Source organism: Chiloscyllium punctatum, chromosome 1 (genome assembly GCF_047496795.1).
Source record: "Chiloscyllium punctatum isolate Juve2018m chromosome 1, sChiPun1.3, whole genome shotgun sequence".
Classification (NCBI taxonomy): Eukaryota; Metazoa; Chordata; class Chondrichthyes; order Orectolobiformes; family Hemiscylliidae; genus Chiloscyllium; species Chiloscyllium punctatum.
The window spans coordinates 109916786-109926345 of NC_092739.1; the positions used below are offsets into that span (position 1 = coordinate 109916786).

The window sequence follows — 9560 nt, forward strand, 5'->3', positions numbered from 1 at the left end:
CACCTACCTTGTGCATTTTTGGAATGTGGGAGGAAACCAGAGTAAACCCACGCAGACATGGGGAGAACATGCAAACTCCATAGAGACAGTTGCATTCTCACAGGAATTGAACCCGGGTCTCTGGCACTGTGAGGCAGCAGTGCTATCCACTGTGCCACCGTGCTACCCACAGGGAATATCTCAGGGACTTAGAATGTAAATATGTTCAGACCCTACCTATGTTATTCTATGTGTGCCTGTGACATTTTGCTTACCAGAACAGTTGAGGATCAAATTATCATAACTTCGTCCCATTAAAATCAATGATGAGAGCACTAATTATTGCTGCTATCTAGACCTTTGTCAGGTTGCTCAGTAGTATTAGCATTCTCACAGGAATTACTGTTTAAATTAAGAAATAATTGTTTTTTTCTCTCATTATGTCTGTTTTATTTATTATTCAGTGGTACAGTTCAGACTGGGTTGAGGGCCATTGATGTAAAGTGTTGAAATTCTGTCTTTTAGGGGAATGTGGATTAATATCTGAAGCCATAAATTACCATTTAAATTACCATGTGATGACTTAATATATAATTTGGATCATTAGTTGCATGCATTGTGAATGTTGTTGATTAAAGTGCACTCATTTAATAGAATTACATAGGATGTACAGCACAGAAACAGTCCTGTTGACCCAGCTGACAGTGCTAGTATTCATGTTGTACATGAGTCTCCTCTGACTGGAACATCTAATCCTATTCACAGTTGTTGTTATTATTATTGTTTATTATTATTATTATTATTATTATTATTATTATTATTATTATTTTCACGCAATAACATTTCAGAAGTTGATCAAATACATCCGAGGACTTGTGGGAAGTTAGGAAGGAAATTGCTGGGCACCTAACAGAAACATTTGTGTCATCTATAACCACATGTGATGTGTTGGAGGACTAGAAAGTGGTTAGCATTGTGCCTTTATTTAAGAAAGGCTGTGATTTTGACATTGGTGTTGGTTAGGTTGTTGGAGTTGATTCTGAAAGATAGGATTTACGTGCATTTGGAGAGGCAAAGACTGATTAGGTATAGTGAGCATGGTTTTGTGCGAGGCAACTTGCGTCTCACAAACTTGATTGAGTTTTTTCAGACAGTAACCAAAAAGATTGATGAGGGTTGACTGGTAAATGTTAGAATTAGAATCCCTACCATGTGGCAACAGGCCCTTCAGTCCAACAAGTCCACACCGACCCTCCGAACAGTATCTGATCCAAAACCATTCCCCATATTTACCCCTGACTAATGCACCTAACGTACATATCCCTAAACAGTATGAACAATTTACCAAATCACCTAACCTGCACATCTTTGAGTTGTGGGAGGAAACCCACACAGACATGGGGAGAGCGTGCAGACTCCAACAGACAGCTGGCTGAGGCTGGAATCAAACCTGGGTCCCTGAGGCAACAGTGCTAACCACTGAGCCACCATGCCACCCCAAGGTAAGTACAGAGCCCAATGAGAGGCTTGAACCCACAACCCTGAGATTAAGAGTCTCATGCTCTACCAACTGAGCTAGCCGGACTGCATTTATTAAATCTTTTGATAAAGTTCTGCATGGCAGACTAACTAGCAAAGTTAGATCACATGGGATTCAGGGTGATCTTGCCAATCAGATACAAAAAGCGCTTAATGTTAGGATGATGGTAGAGGGTGATGGTGAAGGATTGTTTTTCGGACTGGAGGCCTGTGGCCAGCAGTGTACCACAGGGATCAATACTGGGAGAAAGTAAGGACTGCAGATGTTGGATATCAGAGTTGGGATTGTGGTGCTGGAAAAGAACAGTAGGTCAGGCAGCATCTGAGGAGCAGGAGAATCGATGTTTCGGGCATGAGCCCTTCTTCAGGAATAACCATGATGAAAGGCATCTGCCCAAAATGTCGATTCTCCTGCTCCTCGGATTTCCAGCACAACATTCTCAACAGAGATCAATACTGAGTCCACTTTTGTTTGACGTTTATATAAATGTTTTGGGTGGAGGAGGCATGGTTAGTATGTTTGCAGATTATGCTAAAAGTGGACAGTGAAGTATGTTGTCTAAGTTTACAGAGATTTTGATTAATTGGGCCAATGGGTGGAGGAGTGGCAGATGGAATTTAATTTAAATAACTGCAAGTTATTGCATTTTTATGAAACAAACAAGAGCATGACTTATACAATTAATGGTCGGACCCTGGGTAGTGTTGTCAAACAGAGAGGTTAAGGGGGTTAAGGTACATAATTCGTTGAAACTTGCAAGTAAACAGGGTGGTTAAGAAGGCATTTAGCATGCTTGCCTTCATTGCTCAGACCTTTGCGTATAGGAGTTGGGATGTCATGTTGAGGTTGTATAGGATACTGGTGAGGCCTTTTCTGAAATACTGATTGCAGTTCTGATCACCCTGTTATTAAGAAGGATATTAGTAAACTGCAGTATGTTCAGAAAATATTTACCAGAATGTTGTCGGGAATGGAGGGTTTGAGTTATAAAATAGGCTGGGATATTTTTCATTGGAGCATAGGAGGTTGAGGGGTGACCTTATTGAAGTTTATAAAATCATGACGGACATCAATAAGATGAATAGCAAAGGTTTTTTTTCCCTAAGGTGGGGGGGAGTTCAAAAGTAAGGAACATATTTTTAAGGTGAGAGGAGAAAGATTTAAAAAGGAGATGAGGGGCATTTTCTTTATACAGAGTGGTTTGTGTGGAATGAACTGTCAGAGGAAGTGGTGGATGCTGGTTGAATTATAGTATTTAGAAGAGGTTTGGATAAGTTAATGAATAGGAATGGTTTAGAGGGATATGGTTTAAACACAGGCAAATGGGACTAGTTATGTTTGCGAACTTGGTCGGCATGGATTAGCTGGACCGAAGGGTCTGTTTCCATGATATAGGACTCTATGACTCTAAATAGTACTGGAATAACATGGTGCCTGAGCAACTGAGGACAATTTTAACTTAGTGCAAGAAATTGAAGAGATTTAAATTGGGCTCTATTACTTATTCAGAAATTAGTTAGTTCTGTTGGCTGGATGGTCAGTGTGTGATGGCAACAGTGTGGGTTCAATTCCCGTATTGGCTGAGGTTACCATGAAGAGTTCTCTTTCTCAAACTCTCCCCTTACCTGAGGCACAGTGGCTTTAGGGTTAATCCACCAGCAGTCATCTCTTTCTAATGAGTGAGCAGCCTTATGGTGTATTTGGAACATAGTGACTATTCGATCCCAGTAGGAAGGGGTAAATGTTTCGGTATATCAAGTGAACTAACCAAACAAAATTGATGAGTTATGAAGCGTGAGAAGGAAAGTATAGGTGAGAGTGAGATGGCATTAAATAACGGAGCAGGTTCAAGGGGCTGAATTACCTATTACTGCTCGAGTACTTATGCTTTTAAGAATAGTATTACCAGCAAATCCACTCTACAAATTATTTGAATTAATGCTTGCTTCTTTCCATCAGTTCAACCTTCAAACATCTGTTTCAAACCCTTCCAGGTCTGAATACAACCACATCGCAATTTTCACTTTGGCCATTCACAGCACCACTTTTGATCTATTGCTATGCAATGCATTCTAATCAGTTCTCCAGAAAATTAGCATAAATTCAGCAATGTAGATGCAGAGCACACAATGATCCAACTACTGGCATTTGTCACCAGTAACAATTTTGTGCTGAATTCGAGGCTACTAGTAATCATTGGTTGAAAAGTGTTTAAAACTGGTGAAGCACAAATGGCGTTTTGAGGTCAAAACAATGAAAGACCAATTCTCCATCTGTAAAATGCCTCTGACTATTTGCTGTTTGCTACGATTGTTAATTCAATAAGCTAAATGAAATGTATTACACTAGTACAGTATATCTAATGAAACAAACCAGAAAACAGCTTCAAAATACAAATCTTTTTTAACCCAAAATGTAAATTGCTGGAGCATGTTTATTTTCTCATAAGCTGATCAAAGACAGACTGGAACTAAGGAAATACAATCATGGATTTTTTTGCCAGTGTGCAGACACCAAATTGTGGGCTGACAAATTCTCAAATTCTAAATGATGTGGCCGCCTGTTTATTTAGTTAGCAGTGACAGATTGGAAAAGGTTGGAATGGATTTAGAGCGCACAAAAATTTAAAATCTGACGCTTTTATTTCAGAGTTCACATGCCACCAAGAATAAAAGTGCAAATTCAGCTGTATATGGCACTTTGCTGCATACAATTTATTCAAACTCAGGCAGCCAACGAAGGTTCCAAGATGTTGGTTTTGCACATAACTGAATGCTGTTGGTGAAAAATACCAGGCATGACAAAATAAGAACAAGCTACTAAATATGGGCATTTACAAAATTAATGCAAAAAGAAACCTTCATTGTGTATTCTAAAAATGCAAATTTTTACATAGAGAAATTAGTCAGTAGCTTTTATTTGTTCTGATGAATGCGAAGAAGACGCTGCGTATAAGTGACTTGGATTGATACTGAGTATGCATCCTGTTAGTCTGAAATATGTCATACATATTCAAAAAAAAAGCATAACTCACAAGGTTATTAAATTATTGCTCAAAAATGTATTCCTGGTATAATTCAATTAACAACGTTAGGCTAGAACAGCACATCAATAAATTAAGGATTTATTAACCATTTTAAATATCCTCACATACACCTATAAATTAATAGACTCACAGATCAGCATCTGAAGTAATGGTCACAGAGAGACAGGTTTCCAAGAAATACATTATAGCTCATTATTTATATGAATATTTGTTCCAAAAGCATCTACTTATCTATTTTCAATATGATAACATATTTTTGTAGCCACCATGAGTTTGTCAGTTTTATTAGTTTTTACAGATTATCCACATTTTTTAAAACTATATTTCATTTTCAGAATCAGATTTTTTTTTAAACAATCATTCCTTTCAACATTTGTTTCCTGTCAATTGTTCAGATTGATCTGATCTTTGCATTATTTATGATTAGGGCTCAATTCAGATCGACATATAGCACCACCTGCAGAAATAAAAAAGAAAGATTTGGGTATACATGATGAATCTAAAGAAAAATTCCAAGTAAAGCTTGATTTGTGCTGTAGAATCCCATCCAGTGAATGGCGGAAAACAATTTTCCTATAAGGAAAAAGGAATGACTTGTTATCGCTGAGAAATTATTTTAATGGGAGACTTCAATCAACCAAATATAAATGGAGGAAATCCAAATGTTTTAGAATCAGTAGATTACACTTAATTGACACATGGTGTTTGTTTCATTGGCTAGGAAGCCAGGAGTGTTTCCCGTGCAGACATTTTCAAGTGCATTAATGAATTGCATGAGCAGGAAGTGGCTAACTACTTGGTGTTGGTGAAAAAGAACCAAGATCCAATAACCAGAAGCTACTTGCCAAACTGAGGGTGAGTAACTTTTGGTCCCAGCAGCGCCACTGGAAGCAGTTATGGTGGTACTGTGCCTTGAAGAAAAATGTGTTCTTTGCTGTTTCTATTGCATAGAGGTGTTGCCATAATGATGCCAGTTTCTGCTACTTTGGAAACAGTGGGTAAACTGTTTTGAGCTTCCTAATTTTTTTTTACTCAACTTAGATAAAAGAAGCATAAGTGTGTGGAGTCAGGTCACACAGAGACAAGGCTTCAGTTTTGCTTTCAATTGGATTTTGGAGTTGGCTGTTAAGCTGATAGATGCAGCTCTCTCTCTGCTGCAGCAAAAAGCTGGAGTTCTCTCTCTACTGCTAGATGTTTTCATTTAGTGTTCCTTTTCTCTGGACCAGAAGGAAAATAGCATGTGAGGAAGTCTGTTTTGCTGAAAGTGCCTTTGCCAAGGGTGTGTTTAGATTGGTTTCTTACAGTATGGAAACAGGCCCTTCGGCCCAATAAGTCCACACCAACCCTCCAAAGAGTAACCCACTTAGACCCATTTCCCTCTGGCTAATGCACCTAACACTATGGGCAATTTAGCATGGCCAATTCATCTGACCTGCACATCTTTGGATTGTGGGAGGAAACTGGAGCACCCAGAGGAAACCCACGCAGACATGGGGAGAATGTGCAAACTCCACACAGACAGTTGCCCAAGGCAGGAATTGAACCCGGTTCCCTGGCGCTGTGAGGCAGCAGTGCTAACCACTGAGCCACCATGCCGCCCCTAAGAGTCTAATGATGACCGTGAATCGATTGTCAGGAAAAATCCCCCGACTCACTAATGTCCTTTAAGGAAGGAATCTGCCATCCTTACCTGGTCTTACTAACATTAAGGACATTTAGATTAGATTCCCTACAGTATGGAAACAGGCCCTTTGGCCCAACAAGTCCACACCGAACCTCTGAAGAGTAACCCACCCAGTCCCATTCCCCTACATTTACCCCTGACTAATGTACCTAACACTATGGGCAATTTAACATGGCCAATTCACCTGGCTTGCACATCTTTGGATTGTGGGAGGAAACCGGAGCACCTGGAAGAAACCCACGCGGACACAGGGAGAATGTGCAAACTCAACAAGAAAGTAGCCCGAGGCCAGAATCAAACCTGGGTCTCTGGTGCTGTGAGGCAGCAATACTAAACACTGAGCCACCGTGGTCGCTATGGGATGCTGGGTTTATGGGATGCTGCTCCATGCTGAAAAGAGGCCACCATTGGGTGGCTACTCCATATGACATAAGATACAAAAACTAGGATGAGGCCTGTAAGTGGCCTTTGATATGCCACTGAAGGGCTTCTCTAAAGAAATGCTGCCTTCAAACGTTCCCCCACCCCATCTCCACTTAATCAGAGGGATTAAAATAGGCTGATGGATACTCTACATGCTCAGTTTCTCTCCCTTTTATACAGTAATCACTTTGCTCGACCATCCAGTTCACTCAAGAGTGAATTTAAGCTCCACCCATAGTTTATAATTGTAATGCTAAACTTTCTTTTGACCCAACTCATCAAAGAAACTAAAACAGAAAACTGTCTTCTTCATTTCTGGCACTTGCAAAAAACATAGACAATGTACAGGAAATGAAAATCATAACTTCCCTGTAGATAGTGGCCATGTCGATGACAATTCCACATCATCTTTAGGATATCACTTTAAAATGATTAAGATCAATAAAATGAGAGTAAATAAGGTTCAGTAGAGGATGGTGCAACATAGATCTACCTCAAACATTTTGAAGTCTTCAAGAGGACTGTGCAAAGTGACTTGAGCTGAGATGTTTCCATTTATGTACATTGTTTTTGTCTGAGAAGTGTATCTGGAATTGGCAAATCATTGCAAAATTCTGATATTCAAGAATAAATTATATAGAGTGCAAATTGTATTTTTTGCTATCATTTGTGCTAGTTTAAAACATAAGTGCTCGGAGCTGATATCATCCTCAAAGCTAGAAACATCTTCAAACTTAATTACTCATCATTGGGAATTTCACACATTGCAAATGATGTGCGTCTTCTAGGTGCCTTTGAAAATTAAATTGGGTCACTTGGATACGAATAAGAGTATTTTGACAACTTTTGGACTTTAGTTCAATTGACTAAAATCAGAATATTGCCTCTTAAGAGTCTAATGATAGCCATGGAGCCATTGCTGGTTGTCAAAAAAAGCAATCATGCCCTTTAGAGAAGTAATTTGTGGTTATTTAAAATTGGGTTATTACAGGTAGTGAACTGGAACTTCCAGTAAAGTCATTCATGGTCAGAATGAAGGAGACTTTACCTGAGTATGAAAGAGACAGAGTGACTATCTGGTAATTTGGTTCAAAATGGGAACTTATCTGGTAAATACTTTGCAAGTTGAATCATAGAGTAAAAGTAAGAATTAGACTTAACCTTTAAGAAAGTTAAAACAGTCCAGTTAAACAGGTAACTGCATGATAGTGACAGGTATCATCAGACAGCTAAAATATCTTGCTTGAGTTAGGTATTCATTACTTTAGCAAGAAGTTTAGAAAGACAAGTGACTCATCAAAACTCTATATAAGAGAGGGTTGTTCGAAATGCATGGTCAGATTGAATGTTTGGTCATATTAAGGGGATATTTGCTGAGTGACACAGAGACAGAGTGAGGATCTGGAACTTGGTGCTGAGAGGGGGAAAACGTGCTTTAATTAAGGTTCATTAGAGAAAATAAAGTTTCAAGAGTCAGGAGACGAAATAAAGCACAGATTGAGAGGCCTGTCTATTAATGAGAATAACAGTGGTGTGATGTTATGAGTGCAAGGAGAGCAGTTGATTGATGAATTGAATTGGCCAAGATTTCTAATCTTTAAAGTGAAAGTTCAACCTTTATATTTAAGTTCTTTCTGAGAAGTAACTTGTTACATTTTTCCAGTTACATTTATTCTAAGAGTATCAAATGGTTTTTAGAGTTACCAGATGGCAGGTGAGAAGGACCAAGCAGAGTGTACATCTTGCAGTATGTGTAAAGTCATAGGCATACCAAATGTTCCAGACAAACACATCTACAGGAAGTGTTACTGGCTGCACAAGATTGAGCTATGGGCTTTGGAACTAGATGACTGGCTGGAGTCTCTGTTATGATCCATGAAGCAGAGTACTGTAGAGATTGCAAATATATCCGTCCTTGAGGGAAGTCTGCCATCCTTACCTGCTCTGGCCTACATGTGACTCCAGACCCACAGCAATGTGGTTGACTCTCAACTGTCCTCTGGGCAATTAGAGATGGGCAATAAAGGCTGCCTAGCCAACGAGGTCCTCATCCTGTTACAGAATAAAGGAAAAAAATGGTGTTGGTCACACTACAGATTAAAAGTGTACAGACAGAGAAGAAATCAGTGACTACCAGGCAGTCTAAGAAAACCAAGCTATGGTGCAGGAAACCCTGATTCTGTTTTACTTGACATTTCATTTTAGAAATTGGTGAAGTCCATGGTAGCGTAACCACATTCAAGCCCATTTCACGATTCATGACTCAGCTGTACAGGGGAGTCATAGAGTCCTAGAGATGTACAGCATGGTAACAGACCCTTCGGTCCAACTCGTCCATGCCGAACAGATATCCCAACCCAACCTAGTCCCACCTGCCAACACCCAATCCATATCCCTTCAAACCCTTCCTATTCAAATACACATCCAAATGCCTTTTAAATGTTGCAATTGTACTATCCTCCACCCCTTCCTCTGGCAGCTCATTCCATACACGCACCACTCTCTGTGTGAAAAAGTCACCGCTTAGGTCTCTTTTATACCTCTCCCCTCTCACCCTAAACCTATGCCCTCTAGTTCTGGACTCCCCTATCCCAGGGAAAAGACTTTGTCTATTTATCCTATCCATGCCCCTCGTAGTTTTGTAAACCTCTATAAGGTCACCCCTCAGCCTCTGACGCTCCAGGGAAAACAGCCCTAGCCTATTCAACCTCTCCCTATATAGCTCAAATCCTCCAACCCTGGCAACATCCTTGTAAATCTTTTCTGAACCCTTTCAAGTTTCACAACATCTTTCTGATCAGAAGGAGACCAGAATTGCACACAATATTCAAAAAGTGGCCTAACCAATGTCCTATACAGCCACAACATGACCTCCCAACTCCTGTACT

The 9560-nt window shown here is 39.7% G+C and overlaps 1 non-coding gene across 1 annotated transcript; it reads right to left on the reverse strand.

Annotated features, from left to right (window-relative positions):
* Positions 1-1491: 1491 nt before the first annotated feature.
* On the reverse strand, positions 1492-1564 carry trnak-cuu (transfer RNA lysine (anticodon CUU)). Its single transcript has one exon. It is a non-coding gene; the product is annotated as a tRNA-Lys (tRNA).
* Positions 1565-9560: the final 7996 nt, after the last annotated feature.